Below are 16,444 nucleotides of genomic sequence, written 5' to 3' on the forward strand. Positions count from 1 at the left end.
CCACTTGTTTTTCTGAAAGATAGAATCCAAAGAAGCCAGTCCTAAAGCATAAGGAGTCTTTGTTCTTCTTTAAGAGTTGGGAAAGCTTGAGTAAGTCCTTCTTATCAGCTGTAGGAACGCGTTTGATTTTTATCCTGAATGAACTGGAAAGTGAATTAATGAGCCATAGGGGCAAACATCTCCCACCTCAACGTTCAGCAACTAATTTATTTAGTTCCTGGACTGATAGGTTATTGTGTATCTTTGTCTTTGTTTGTGAAAGACCAATTAAGTGGTGCTTTATAGGAGTACTTTTAGAATGATTAAAAAAAACTCCTTTTTTTTTTTCATGTGTGACTTTATTTCAGGTATGATTCAGCTGTTGTCTTCCCCAAGCGTTCTTTGAAGTCAGGGGGATCTCCCCAGCTAGATGACCTGGGCAGAAACATGCTCTGACTGATCATGATATGAATTTGAAGGGAACAGTTAAGGAGTTATTTCCATTTTGGTTCTAATAGCAACCCTTTTTACTTCCACGCCCTTCAACCTGTCTGCATTCCAGCTGGAACTTCAGTGGAGCCTTCTGTAAGGACTGTTAAAAAGACTTTGAAAAGGGAACGTGTGAAATCAGAAATGCTTCAAAAATAAGAAAATGTCTTTCAGTCCATTACATTCTTAACCCCTTGTTTCTGCTTTTAACAGACTTTGTTAAAGGTCAGGAAGAATGTTTTAACAGAGTATGCTTTAGAATTCCAGGAGAGCGTATTTTTCCTATTCTAAATATCCATTGTTCATAAGTAACTTGGTTTGGTATTTTCTGAGTTTATATTGTGAGTACAAACAAAAACTCAGCATCACAAAGGATTAAGCATAAACCAGATTGAAACCTAAAATTCAAAGCCTCAAGCTAGAGAGAATGTACATGAACATTTGTAATTTGGAGTTACTTTCCTAATTAGACTAATGAATAACATAACATCTGCATAATGCTTTGAAGTTTACAAGGAAAATTTCCATACACTTTAAAAAATTTTCATCATAACGATTCAGTGATATTGGTAATAATATCATTTCATTCTACATATGAGGAGCCTGAAGTCTGAGAAGGTTACATGGCAAGCAGCCCTACTAACCTATCAATGAGCTGCCATGTGAACCTAGGTCTCTTACCACTCCTTCTACTTGGCATGACATCCTGTTTCTGTTTTTATTTATTAGTTTCTTTATAAAAATTTTTTCTAGCACAATTTACAAGATGGTGTATGAAAATGCATAAACTAATACTGAAAAATATTTTCAGGTTTCCCATTACACTAGCATAGAAATACATCATTTTACCATCAACTTTTCCCATAAGAAATAATTTTTTTTTATTGCATCGAAAAGCTAGAGCTACTTGTCTCTGAAGGATATTTCCTTCAAATACTCATTGGCATTTTTGAACTTGTGGTTCATTTCACCTTTTTATGACTCCAGAAATTAAATGATTCTTGGCTGTACATCAAAAGATTATCATGTAGTTATTATTTATTCTTATAGCTCAGGTGAATCTGGTACTAGCTTATTATAGTGCATGTCCCATTGGCCAAATGAATGCAATCTGGAAATATGACATGCATTTTTAATAATAAAAAGGCAATAATTCTGCATTCTGCAGAGGTGTACCAGAAGCTACTTAAGTGAGGTTTAATGTCAAATAAGAAATACTGCGATGCCCTTACTGAAATCTTGTGATAGTCACATTTATCTTATCTTTTCCTGAAGTCAGATGTAAATAACCATTTTGGAAGAGGATTTACTAAGCATCAACTTGATGTATCATTTTTCTTAACATGTATACATGTTATCATACACTAAAAATAAGCAGTGAAAACTTCCCTTCTGTTTTTAGAGTGGTAAGTATTCTGAAACATTGATAGAGACACAAATGTATATCATTAAATGCTTTACCTATGGCTTTGGGCCCAAGTATCATTATCTGAAAGTATTAAGAAAGAGTAACTAAAAGCCATAGAAAACTTCTAAATCCCATTTTAGTGAATAATTACAGTTATCCATCACCAACTTTCTGGCAAATAATGGCATTGCCTCATTGGATTTTTTTATCCTTTTTTATGGCTCTGGCCTTTCTCTTAGGTGTAAAGTCTATAAGCCATTAAGTGGATTTGAAGGGCCAGGAAGACTAGAGGCCTGGAACACTCCAGTCCTGTGACTTTAAGAATCTGCATAAAAAAAGACCATTGGCACAATATGGAGAATCATCCTAAATATTTGGAATTTAGAAGTGCAGGGCCATGTGAAGATTATTACCCAGTATTGGTAATATTCCAAAAGATGTGTTGTATGTTTTCAGCAGTGTTTGTAACAGACATATTAGTTCTACTCTTAGGCTACCTCCTGTAGGAGACTGTGTTTGTTACTCACTCAGTGATGCAATAACAAAGTAACACCAACCAAGTGTCTTAAAATAACAGAAATTTATTCTCTCACAGTTCTGGAGGCTAGAAGTCCCAAATCAAGATGTTGGCAGGGCTTATTCACTCTGAAGGCTCTAGGGGAGGATTCATTCTTTGTTTCCGTTGGCTTACAGATGCATTCCAGTCACTGCCTCTGTCTTCTTCTTATAAGGAGGCCAATCGTTAGATTATGGTACACCCTCATCTAGTGGGACTTAACTAAAATCTGATTGCATCTGGAAAGACCTTGTTTCTAAATAAGGTCACATTCACAAGTTCTGGGAGTTTGGGTTTCAAGATATCTTTTTGGGAGACCTTAATTCAATCCATAACAGAGAGCATACTTTTCCCAACCCAATGATTTAGGAGGTTAGGTATATTGAAAATGTGTGTATTTTTAGTACCAGTATGAAATGTGTGTTTATTATCTATTGCTGTATAACAAATTACCCCAAAACTTTAGTGCCTTAAAACTACAGCCATTTTATTATATCTCAAGATTTTGTGGGTCAAAACTTGGGCAGGATTTGGCTGGGCAATTCTTCTCCATGTGGTATCCAGCTAGTGGCTCTGCCAGAGGGTCCGAGATGGCTTTTATTCACAGCTAGGAGGCTGTGGATTCAGGACCTTTCCACATACTCTCTGAGAAGGTTTTATGTGGCAGTTTAAGGCTCTAAGAGTAAGTAACCCAAGAGACAGGAACTAGAAACTTTTAGTCTTTTAAGGACCAGGCCCAAAAATTGGGTCAGTAAAGCTTCCACCCTATTCTTTTGGTCAGTATAGTCTCAGAGCACCCCCAAGTTTAAGGGGGAGAGGGATGACTCTCTATGGAAGGACTGTTGTATACCTTCTGGCCACAGATTACTTATATTCCTTCCACATTAAAAAATTTCACCTCATTTCAACATTGCCTTGAATTTAAAAAGCTGATGATTAAATCAAAGCCATGTGTGGATGAAGGTCTCTTGAGTTCCTCTCAGCCTGAAGACATGCGAACTATTGGGAGAATTGGTCTGCCCTCCTTCCAATATATAATGGTCAGATAGGGATAAGATAACCCTAGGTTCTCCTCTTCAGAAAGGAGAACGTGGGAGGTACATAGCAGTTACTGTTCTACACTGATTTAGAAATCCAGCCAGATGCAGGTCACTGGTTCCTTGATTAGGGTCTAGCCTTCTTTCCCTAGAAGTGATTGCGTTGGCTCTTGGTTCTGCCCTTTGAGTCATCCCTCCTTTTCCGTAAAAAGTTTATAGGGCTCCTGTGTATCAGATAATCCAATCCACCAATCAAAAGCCACACACACATTGTTTTTAATATAGTCTTTGAAATGTAGCAAATTAAACAAAGAAGCCATTTTGTCTAGTTGAAAGGGTTTACCAAGCATATGTTAAGATTCACAAAGGCCCTCTTTTCTGGCAGAGAGGGTGTAAGATGTACAACTCTTAAAGTTTTTAGAAGCCCTCTAGATTATTTACCCCACGGCCAGGTAGTAGTCTGGGTTTAGCCTTTGTCTTGAGGCCATTTCTGACTTTTCACGTCCATTGCTGGTGGAAACTGGGATGAGAGACCGTTTCCTTTTTCACACCCAGCCTGTCCTGGCTCCTTTATATTTCCTCTCAATCTGCTCACAGACTCAGTCGTTCCTCCGTTAGCTCATCGCTCTTCTCGTATTTCACGTTTGGCAGTTAGAAGCCAGTTGGCGCTTCCTCCATTCTGCCTATTAGTCTTCTCTGTCGGGTCCACAAATTCATTAGGTCCCTTTTCCATTTTCTTCATTATCACATGCAACACTCATGCCAAATTTTCAGCCAATACAGAGGAAGTATCCCACATTCTCCAGCTTCCAATGACATATTTTCACTGACCCTTAAGGCATCACCAACAGTCTTTTCAAGGCCCTTGCAGCTTTTACTAACAATTTCTTTAAAGTCCTTTTTTCCACTAACAGTCTCCTTGAGGCCCTTCCAACTTCTGTTTGCTGCCTGATTCCAAAACCACTGATACGTGTCACAGGGTTTATACAACACAACACTATCAGGTAATGAATTCTGTTCCAGTTTTCTACTGTTGCATAAAAATCTACCCTAAAACAAGTAGCTTAAAACAATTTTTATTAGACTTTGTGATTTTCATGGATTAGAACTACAGGCAGAGCTTGGCTGAGAGGTTATTCTGCTCTAGCTGGCATCATTTGTAGTCCTTTGGAGGGGCCTAGAACCCAGATCAGCAGACTTTGTGTGAAGGGCCAGGTAGAAAACCGTGGGACATACTGTGTATGACAGCTAGTCAGCCCTGTGGTTGTGATGTGCAAGTGCTACAGACAATATGTAAACGAATGACTGTTGTAGCCATGTTCTAATAAAGTTTTATTTACAAAATTAAGCAGCTGCCCTATGGGCCACAGTTTGCCAGTGCTTAATCTATAAGACCCAAGAAGGCTTCATACATGTGCCTGTTACTTTCACAAAGACGGCTAGAAGGATAGCCTTCTTTCCCTCTCTAGGTAGACACAGGGCCTCTCTCCATGATTTCTCTAGGGCGTTAGTCTAAATGCTCACGTGGAAGCTCAGGCTCCAAGAGTGAGTACTCCAAGAGACAGCAAGTAGAAGCTGCCAGCCTTGTGAGGTTTAAGCTTAGAAATGTGCACTGTATCATCATTTCTGCCATTTTCATTGGTCAGTGCAATCACAGACTACCCCTCCCAGATTGAAAAGGAAAAGACATGACCCTTAATGGACTCTCTTAATGGGAATAGTGTCAGATAACTTGTGACCATATTTAATCCAACATAATGGGTGACCTTAATGGGTGACTCAGTGATACATGAGACATCTTCCTACCCTCAAAAGGCTTATGTTATAATTGGACGCAGATATGAAAGCAATAATCTAAAATGCAAAGCAGACTGAAATGTATCAAGCCCAGGAACAAAGTCTGTGAGTAAGGAAAAAGTTTTCCTCGACTCTCTCAGAATCCCTGTCTGGGTCTGAAAATTAAACTGCCAAAGGAAGATAAGAGGAAAAATACATACAGATTTATTTAATATAAGTTGTATGTGATATGGGAGCCTTCATAAGGAAATGAAGACCTAAAGAAACAGTTAGACCTGAGTGTTTTATTCTATGTTTAATGAAGGGTGAGCAGTCATGTAGAAATGAGGTTAGTGTAGTAAACTGGGGGAAATTCAGCAAGGCTTCTTTTTTAGGATAAGGATGTTCCTTTCCTGGAAGAGAAGGAGGGCATCTCTAATATAAGAGTTTCAGGATCTAATTCAGGGGACATAGGTTGGGGGAAGGTCACACTGACCTGCTTCTGCTGGTTTTGCAAACTCCTTCAGCTTAATGTGCTAAGATGCCATATTTTAGGGTAGAATGTCCCAAACCCCATTAGTTCTCTTATAGGAGTATAATAAATCTGGATATATGCATGTGTTTTACAAGTAGTCACTAACTCTTGTTTTATTTCTCTTACTGACCAGTATAGTGGTTTTCAACTGGAAACTATGATTTACATTGTGACCCAGAATAAAGATGTACAACACACACACACACACACACACACACACACACTCATATACACTTAAATACAAAAGCTTCTTCAAATGACAGTTATTCTAATTCTGTGCAGTGTACTTTGATATTTTCCATTTTCTATTTTTCTATTGTATTTAATTTTTAGAACTTCTCTCCATTGTCCCCTGAATTGATTTCACAACTGCAGATTAAAAAAAAAATTTTTTTTAAAGATTTTATTTATTTACTTGACAGAGAGAGAGAGCATGCCCGGGGTTGGGTGCAGAGGGAGAGGGACAAGCAGACTCCCCGCCGAGTGAGGAGCCCAATGTGGGGCTCAATTCCGGGATCCAGAGATCACAACCTGAGCCAAAGTCAGACTCTTAACTAACTGAGCCACCCAAGTGCCCCCTCAACTGCAGTTTGATTTCATAATCTGTAGTTTGAAAAATAATTGTCTAGAAGAGGCAGAAGACAAAGAGTCTTGTGGGTCACAGTTGCACAATAACTTATTGTTAAAATTTATTCTGACAGGAAGATCTGGGAATTGATTTAATAGGGGAATATGAAAGAACTTTTCACACCAGTTCTTTGCCCAATGGCTTCTCTGACAAAGCATATGCTGAGTATCTTTTGATATATGTTATTTGATTCTCTGCCAATGATGTGTCTGCTAATTCTGAGCTGCTCTGATAAGACAATAGTTTGAAGGAGCCGTAAAACTTTGTTAACTTTGGTAAGTTGTGAAAATAACATTATGTCCTTGCAGAAGTCATCACATTTTATGATAAGAAAAGTTTGTAATTTTTCTAGTTTGTGTAGAAACTGTATATTTACGTTAAGGATTTAAACTAGGAAAAAATAGGGGAAAAATGACCATGAAAAGAATTTGATAATAGGATTACTTATGACAATTATACAATGTAGCCATTCTTTCATTATGCCCTAAATGAGAGTAGGGCTTGAAATACAACAGTGAAGAGGACCTCACAAATCTGCCATCATGAAACTTCCATTCTGCAAGGACAGATAGAAGAAAACAAGTGAACAGACAAAATAACTGTGATTTGGTATGGATTCTATGAAAGGAACAAACGAGCAGAAATTGAGAATGTTGGAATCAGCTCTTGACAAGGAGTGGTCAGGGAGGGCCTCTCTGAGCAGGTGACAATTAAGGGACAAAAGCATGAGAAAGAGCTGCCTGTGATTAGATCATTGGGAAGAGCATTCCAGGGAGTAGGTAGGGGTTCCAGGGTCAGGATGTGGCTGTTGTGTGTGGGAACTGAAACCCCAGAGTGAGTGAAGCCTAGTGAGTCAGGCTAGGGAGTTGTAGGAGATGGGAGTGTGAGGGAGGTGGCCAGGAACCCATCCAGCAGGGCCTCATAGGCCACAGTAAGGACTGTGGAATTTTTTTTTTTTTCCCTTTAGCCCAAGAGTCAGGTGCTTCTGCAGGAGAGGGTGAGTTCCAATTTATGTTTTAAGAAGCTCAGTTTGACTGCTTTGTGGAGATTGAACCAGAGAGAACTGTAACCTTACTCCTCTTAAACTGTAGGGGAGGAAAAATACTTTTTACTCTACCCTTCTTGGTTCTTGGCTGAAACACCCCTGTATAAAAGACAGACTAATAGGAGAAAAGCAAACAGAAGTTTAAAACCAGTATACCTCCTGTGTATGGGGGAGGCACCTAGGAAAACTGAGTAACTCTCTAAAATGGCCCAGTCACTTCTCCACCTAAAGACAAAACAAGATGTGGAGGGTGGGGAGTCAGTCATATCAGAAAAACACTGTGAACGAGGATAAGGTTGTTATGCAGATTTAAGTCCGTACCTTTTCCATTGATAAGAGTTTCAAGAGGTTTAGAATCATTCTTCTCTTCCTGGTACAGAGCAGACAAATGAAGATTTCCCATATAAACATAAATGCCTCTTACAAAAGGATAACTTGTATTCCATTTTAAGTGCTTTTCCTGTTTTTAAAAGATAATCAGCTCAAAATAATCAATGTGTCAAAGAGATGTATTTTGGGGGTGGCATAGTCTGCTCCCTTTCGCTACCCATTAAAATAATGACATAATTATCTAGAAATTGCTGCATGTACTTTGGTGCTATTAGATTACTCTTTGAATTATTGGCTACAGCAAGATTTCTGTGTTGCTTATTTTAGAATTCACAGAACATACAGACAACTCACTTGTTAGCCATTAATCAATCTGAGACCTTTAAAGAAGAGGTAAAAAAGTGACAGTGGGAACTTATATTTGCTTCACTTATTTGTATTCACTTATAATTTCAACAGGGGTTGTTTTTCAGGTAACTATAGTATCCCTGTCTCTTGCTTTAAAGCACATAATTTGGTTCCGAATGTATTTATAATGTTACTTTTATGACAAAAAGAAGGGGATGGAAATCCTTACGTTTTGGGAATCTGGGCTTGAATAGCATGTTAACAATAATAGAAAGTCTAAATGAAATTAATCCTAGAAATTACTGAACTTGTGAGTTAGAAGGAACCTTAGAGTTCATCTAATCAAAATCCCTATTTTACTAAGAGGCAGAAGAGGTTACAGAGCTACTTGGTGACTCCTTCAGTCAAGGTAGAGCATCAAAAGCAATTGACTTAAACTACGTGGATTAACTCTCCAAAGAAATTACTTTCACTTGAGTACAATTCAATAAAATACCTTTAATCTTTCTCTAGAGTTTTTGCATTTTCCAAAGAGTCTAAATTGATGCCTTTATATAATGATCCAACAGAAAAAATTCTTTCTAAAATTTAGAATCAGGAAGCAAAGCAAAAGCAGAAATTACTTCTTTTGTCAATAATGATACCTGTGAGGTTCATCATGTTTCCCTTTTTCACTTTGTGTCCAGGAACCTCAGAGTTGGATGAACCAGATTATAGAAATTTTCTCCCTTTTCATTCTATTGTTTCTGATTTCCTGTTCAATTCTCTTTTTTTGTATGCATATTTTTATTGCAAGTCACTCCACAAATGCTTTTTGAAAGCTATTGAACTATAAATTATTCAGAAAAAATTGCTTAGGGACAAAGTCAAGACTATAACTCCGGTCCGCCAACTCTCAATCCAAATTTCAATCCATTATATCATTATTGGGAAACATTCATATCTCTATTTTTTCCCAATAGAGAAAAATAAAAAATAGCCGTTTCCAGTATTTGTGTAAAAGAAGGATATGAAGCAAAAGAGATGTCTGTCTACCTCTCTGTATAGCTTTGTCCCAAATTTCAAAAACTTCATCACACCTCTTAACTCTCAAGCAAAAAAAAAAAAAAAATTGTTTCATTTTATTTGTTTAGAAATGTGGAAGTATATTATTTTATTGGCACTCAGAACTGTTCAGTGTTGTATGAATGCCTGTATATTTACAATCAAATAAAATCTGGGACAGATTTGTGTTTTCTTTTGCATATAGACTGAATCCACAAAGACCAATGCAGTAGACACCTTTTACATGAAGCTTTTCCTCTGTCACAAAAGTGTTTGGGTTCTTGCTTTCTGAATCCATTATTGCATTTGAATATCACCCAGTCACAAACTGCAGGGCATCAGGTTGCCTCCCCGCCGCAGCCCCCCGCCGCCCAGTGGAGAAGCCTGAGACTTTGGCACAAAGCCACACTCAGAGCTCTTGATGTTTCTCATCTGGTGACACCGCGTTACAGGGCTGCTCTCTCACTGGGGCGCTGAATGGACGAAGGGTCATCACCTCCACCGCAGCCTCAGCCAGTATGGCACAGCTGTCTGCACTCTTTGTAATGTTCTCTGAAAAGAATATATTAATAATGTCAAAAGTTGGGTGAAGCCATCAGTCACAGCGAGAGCTGCCCTTGAGAGGTTAAGATTTGCTTTCTTAGAATCCAATGGCAGTCATGGTAGGTGTTAGAAAAATGGAGCAAGGCATACTTTCATATAACTGCCAATATTCCAATCATAGCCATTGGGAGGAGAAACTGAGAATATACTTACAGAAAGGACGTCTGATGAGAAGAACTCAGAGTGGAAAATACAAGCAGAGAACGTTATTTCTAGTTGGTATATATCATATTTCCTTTATTGTCTCTATTATTGCAGAGGACAAACAAATAACATTTGTTGTTATTATTAATCCTATAGAAAATCACTTTGCAGCCTGCGTCAGGGTACATAGTCCATAGTCCCAACTGATTGCATTGCATTCAAATCCTGGTTTTGTGACATAACACCTGGACTACTCTGGGCAACAGACTTAACTTCACTTGACCTCCCGTTTTCATCTGCAAAAGGGGGATAATAATAGTGCCTACTGTATAGGATTGTTGTAAGGACTAATGAAGCTAATATTTGTAAGTTGCATTGAACACTGCCTGACATAAAGTCAGCATTATTTGAATAGTTATTATTTTCATATAAATTTTCCTATTTACTCAGGTGAAAAGTTATTTTCCTAATAAAACATGATTCCTTCATTTATATATATATATATAAAACTACCATCATAAAACCTCCTTACTTTTTCTCCTGGGACTCAAGACCATTTTCCAGGCAGGCCTGAGGACCACTCAGGAATTGACTGCAACAGTAATGGGTGGTCTTAAGTCCAACTCGTGGGTCGTAGCACCTCCAAGAGCATCCTCTCACTTTTCTCCTTGACCAAAACCTCTTCCCCTAGGCTCAGAGGGGAAGAGTCACTCTTATTCATCTGTCTGTCCCTCCCACACCAGGTAACCCAGAGTTTATTACCTTTTTTGTCCAAGGACTATTTTGGCAATCTTTTGAAGCCAATGAATTGCTTCTCAGAATAGTATTTTTATTTTATTTTATTTTTTTAAAGATTTTATTTTTATTTATTTGACAGAGAGCTAGAGCCAGGGAGCACAAGTGGAGGGAATGGCAGAGGGAGAGGGAGAAACAGACTCTCGCTGAGCAGGGAGCCCGATGTGGCGCTCGATCCCAGGACCCCGGGTTCATGACCTGAGCCGAAGGCAGACACTTAACCATCTGAGCCACCCAGGCGCCCCTCAGAATAGTATTTTTAAATGTATAAAATAAAACACAATGGATGACAAAGGAAATCAAAGATATTGAAATAATAATTATCAAAGTGTTTTTAAAATGTGGCAGGAATATATGTTTTTCTTTATTACTACATTAAACAACATTTGGTCCCCTTTATCAGAGGGCCTAATAACTTCCATAATTCCAGAGTGGTGAGGAGCATGACCAATGTTTGAAATACCTGCAATAAGTATACTGTGAAATAAAATTAATTTTTACTGGCAACAAAGTCACAGGTAGTGCTAATACTACTATAGTCTGTTGCCTACATTCAGTAATTGAAGACAATGATAAATTTCAATTCGATATTAGTGGAAATAAAAATATATTATTTTCTCATTTAAGTTGACAGAATCCCAGAATTCTAGCCGAGATCCCTTAGTGGACACCACATCAAGGATCCCTGTTCTAATCCCAGACTGAACCAATACTCATTCCCTTCTGGTCTTGGAGAAGGAAGGAAAGAAGAGCCTTCCAAGTCAGTATCCTTGACCCAGACTGCTGTGTACCTATATCAACACAGCATCCTTGAGCCTCATCATCCCAGTAACCTACCCCCACTGTCACTCTAGGCTATTTTCTAGACCCTTGGCTTCCTACCTACCATTAGTTTGTTTCTTTCTTTTGATATAACTGAGATATAATTTTTGTACAATGTGTTGTTTTGATATACTTATATATTGCAATATCATTACCACCATAGCATTACCTAACACCTCCATCAGGTCACATAATTTCCATTTCTTTTTAAGATCTAGTCTTTTAGGAACTTTCAAGTCTATAATACAGTATAGTTAACTATAGTCACATTGCTGGGCATTAGATCCCCAGAACTTACTCATCTTCCTGCAAGTTTGTACCCTTTGACCAACATCTCCCCAGTTCCCCCATTCCCCACCCTCCAGCCCCTGGTAACCACCACTCTACTCTGTTTTTGAAATTTCAGGGATTTTTTTTTTTTTGATCCCACATATAGATGATATTGTAGAGTATTGGTTTCTTTGTCTGATTTATCTGACTTAGCATAATGCCCTTAAGGTCCATCCATGTTGTTGCAAATGACAGGATTTTCTTTTTTCTCGTGATTGAATAATATTCATATGTGTGTGTGTGTGACATCTTTATTCATCTGTTGATGGACACTTAGCTTGGCTATATGAATAATTCAGCAGCAAACATGGGAGGGCAGATATCTTTTCATTATCCTATTTTCATTTCCTTTGGATATATATACCCAGAAGCTGGGTTATGTTTAATATTATATATATTTATATTTAATATTTTTGAGCACCGCCATACTGTTTTTTTTATAGTTTTATAGTAACTGCACCAATTTGCATTCCCACCAACAGTGCCATTTCTCCACATCCTCACCAATACTTATCTTTTATGTTCTTTTTTTTTAAGACTTTATTTATTTATTTGAGAGAGAGTGAGTGAGAGAGAGAGAGAGAGAGCACAAGAAAGGGGAGCTGCAGACAGAGGGAGAGGGAGAAGCAGACTCCCCGCCGAGCAGGGAGCCTGACGCAGGGCTCAATCCCAGACTCCTGGAATCATGACCAGAGCCAAAGGCAGACTCTTAACCTACTAAGCCACCCAGGCACCCCTATCTTTTATATTCTTGATCATAGCCATTCTAACAGATGTGAAGTGCTATCTCATTGTGGTTTTGGTTTGTATTTCCCTGGTGATTAGTGATGTTGAACATCTTTTCAGGTACTTATTGTCATTTGGATGTCTTCTTTGGAAAAGAAGGCCCATTTTTAATTGGATTGCTTTTTTTGTTACTGAGTTGTGTGAGTTCTTTATATATTTTGGATATTTACTTTCTATTAGATATATGGTTTGCAAGTGTATCATTTCCAAAAATTTTCTTTCATTCTGTAGTTTGTTTTTTCATTTTGTTAATTGTTTCTTTTGCTGTGAAAAAACTTTTTTAGTTTGTCGTAGTCCCACCTGTTGATACTGGATTTAGTTGCTTGTGCTTTTGGTGTCATATCCAAAAAAATACTGCCAAGATCAATGTCAAGGGGCTTTTTCCCTCCTTATCTTTACTTCTAGGAATTATATGGTTTCAAGTGTCATGTTTAAGTCTTTAATCTATTTTGTGTTGATTTTTGTAATTGTTGTAAGATCAGGGTCTAATTGCATTCCTTTGCATATAATTATCCAGTTTTCCCACCACCATTTATTGAAGAGACTAGCCTTCCCGCATTGAGTATTCTTGGCTTCCCTGTTAAATATTAGTTGACTGTATATGTGAGAATTTATTTCTGAGCTCTTTATTCTGTTCCATTGGTCTCTGCCTGATTTTATGCCAGTACCACACTGTTTCTGATTACTATAGCTTTGTAATACAGTTTGCAATCCGGTAGTGTAGTGCTCGCTTTGGCAGCACATATGCTAAAATTGGAACAATACAGAAATTAGCATGACCCATGCGCAAAGATGACACGCAAATTCGTGAAGCATTCCATATTTTTTTTAAAAAGGATATCAGATAGTACAATGACTCCAGCTTTGTCCAATGTTGTTTTTTTGCTTTTCTGTCTGAGTGATTATGTCTAATGCTGAAAAATTAATGCAAATGCAAAAAAATAATGCAAATGCAAAAAAATGCAAAAAAAAATATTGAAATTCCCTACTATTATCGTGTTGTTGTCTGTTTCTCCCATTTCTTTTTCTTTTTTTAAGATTTACTTATTTATTTTAGAGAGAGAGTGCAAATGCGTGCACATGAGTTGGGGGAGGGGAAGAGGAAGAGAATCTTCAAGCAAACTCCAGCTGAGTGCGGAGCGTGACTCAGGGCTCAGTCTCATGACCCATGAGATCACAACCTGAGCTGAAATCAAGAGTGGGACCGTCAACCAACTGAGCCACCCAAACACCCGTCTCCTGTTTCTATTAGTACTTGTGTAACATATTTAGGTGCTCCAACATTGGTTGTGTATATATGTACAATTATTATATCTTCCTGATGGACTTGACCCCTTTATCATTATATAATGACCTTCTTTTTTGTGTTACCATTGTTGGTTTAGTTTATTTTGTCTGCTATAGGTACAGCTACCCCTATTTTCTTTTGGTTTCCACTTGCATGGAATATCTTTTCCCATTCTGTCAGTTTGGGCCTAGATGTGTCCTTAAAGCTGAAGTCAGTCTCTTTTAGGCAACATATAGTTGGGTCTTGTTCTTGTTGTTGTTGTTGTTGTTTCCTTGTTTTTCAAATCTATCCAGCCACTCTGTGACTTTTGATTGGGTAATTCATTCCATTTACATTTAAAGTAATTATAGATATGTAAGGACTTACTAATGCCATTTTCTTAATTGCTTTCTGGCTGTTTCATAGTTTTATTGTTACTTTTTCCCTCTCTTACTGTATACCTTTGTGGATTGGTGATTTTCCATGGATTCTCCTTTTAAAAATCTTTTCATGAAACTTCTATTATTATTCTGTTGGCACATTGAACAGTCCCTTGTTTAGCAAAAGTTTAAAAACCATACTTAGTGTGCTGCTTATAGGAAATAGCCTTTTGAAATGAATGCAAAATTGCTGTGGTATAGAGACCACGTTTTGATTTTTCATAGATGAAACGGTAGTCATTATGGTCAATGTATAATGACTACTCAAGTGTTGCTTATTATTTTTGAAGTTAATGCTACTAATATTAGGGGATATATCAACAAGTTTAGGATAAGAAAAAAAAGAAACTTGAAAAGGCCTTTCATTTTGACATGGAAGTATGGATTGATTGTTGAGATTCAGAAATACATTTGACAGCCAAGCTGGTGGGTAGAGGGTGTTGTAATGGCTTCTGGGGCATCATAATCCTTGAGCGGGATCTTGATGGACTGCTCTGAAAACCAAATAAATAAAGCGCTTTTTGAGGTGAGGAACAGTAAATATCAAATAGTCCAATCTCTGTGACTCCCATTCAGAACAGTTGATGTAAATGGCAAATATACTGTATATAAGCACATTATGTATAATGTTCATCATGTGTATGTAATATACATAAGCATGTAAATATGCACCATGTTTCTAGATATCTATATTTTGAATTACTGTCATCACAACAATATTCATGTTTGTGGTATTTCAAAGTTCTATACACTAGGGGGAAGAACCATTATTAAATGGCATTTTAAAATGAGAACATTAGATTGCCCTCTGCTTTGAATTTTTTTTTTTTCAGCTAGAGAGTTTAATATTTATACACAGGCTTTTAGTAGAGAATGGTGCATTGTATTTTCTCTACTCTATATCTTGCTTTTCTTTATGAATTGGCAATGGGAAAGGGTGAACTGCATGATCTAATAGGTCCTTTATAGTTTCCAATTGCTATATTTTTATCCTGCAACTCAGTTGCCTGTATGTGTTGACTGGAGTCGGTTTTCCAGCATGCTAAATAGGCAGTGAGCCACTGTTAAAACTAAGAAATTTGGAATTGTGTCATGTACCGTGTAGGCTATAAAATATGAAATTTCAATAATTTTTAAAACTTATTTACCTATTAATGAGTTTTATTTTCTTGCATTAAAATGATCTTGGAAATAATCACATGTACATTTCAAAGGCTTTAAAAAATCATCCACATACAGAATAAGTGAATGAGTCTTGTATGAAGGGGATGATTAGTTCTCCAATTTTGCTTCAGAAGGTAAGGAATTGGTAAGATTTGGCTATTTCTGGGTCTGCCAGAGGTTTCTGCTTTGATGTTATGGGGCTGGGCTCCACATGCCACCAGAAAGATGGATCTGTGTCATGTTATGCTACATTAGCAGTTCACTCAGGAATCAAGGCCACTGCAGACCATATGACTTGAGCTGGGCTCTCCATGATTCAGAGAAACCACAGGGTACAATAATTCAGTGACTATCACACGATTCAGATTGTGATTTGAAATGGGCACAGTAACTTCTCAGCAGTTTTATTCTACAAGCAAATGAATGCTAGAACATCCCAGTTTATCTTTCATTTATTATGGTCAAACTAAAAATTCTAGTAATGAATGATAGTATACAATAAGGGAACTGGGGACATTTAGAGAAGTGACAATGGCATACATTCTCGAAGAACCAGTTCAAACACCTGCTTTGGATAGATACAGTTACAAGTGATGTTTTCCATTACAAACTGTAAATTGGTTCTGGAGGATAGAATAGTAATTGAAGGCTTTAATGTGAGGACATCTACTGTAAGTTCAGTTCACTAAAAGCAGAGTACTTGGATTGTCTATGTCCTGTATACCCTAAAATGACATTTCTATGAAGGAATATAGGAGCTTCTGTTTAATTAATTTTATCCAAAGAGGAAAATATATTGGTGCTTTAGATCTGTGGGAACCCCAGGAGCCCATGATTCTATTAACTTAGAAGTCACAGTGGAGAGAAAAGAAAATGTTGGGTATCTCCAGATATGAATCTTGCCTTTTCTAAAGAAGA

At 37.5% G+C, this 16,444-nt stretch overlaps 1 protein-coding gene and 1 non-coding gene across 3 annotated transcripts in view; both read left to right on the plus strand.

Moving 5' to 3' along the window:
• Nucleotides 1–16,444, plus strand: part of NKAIN3 (sodium/potassium transporting ATPase interacting 3) — a 619,197-nt gene that overhangs the window by 91,465 nt on the left and 511,288 nt on the right. The window lies entirely within an intron of this gene.
• On the plus strand, nucleotides 13,379–13,482 carry LOC116643309. Its single transcript, XR_004301524.1, has one exon. It is a non-coding gene; the product is annotated as a U6 spliceosomal RNA (small nuclear RNA).

This window comes from Phoca vitulina, unplaced genomic scaffold (assembly GCF_004348235.1).
Source record: "Phoca vitulina isolate PV1807 unplaced genomic scaffold, GSC_HSeal_1.0 scaffold25, whole genome shotgun sequence".
NCBI classification, from domain to species: Eukaryota; Metazoa; Chordata; class Mammalia; order Carnivora; family Phocidae; genus Phoca; species Phoca vitulina.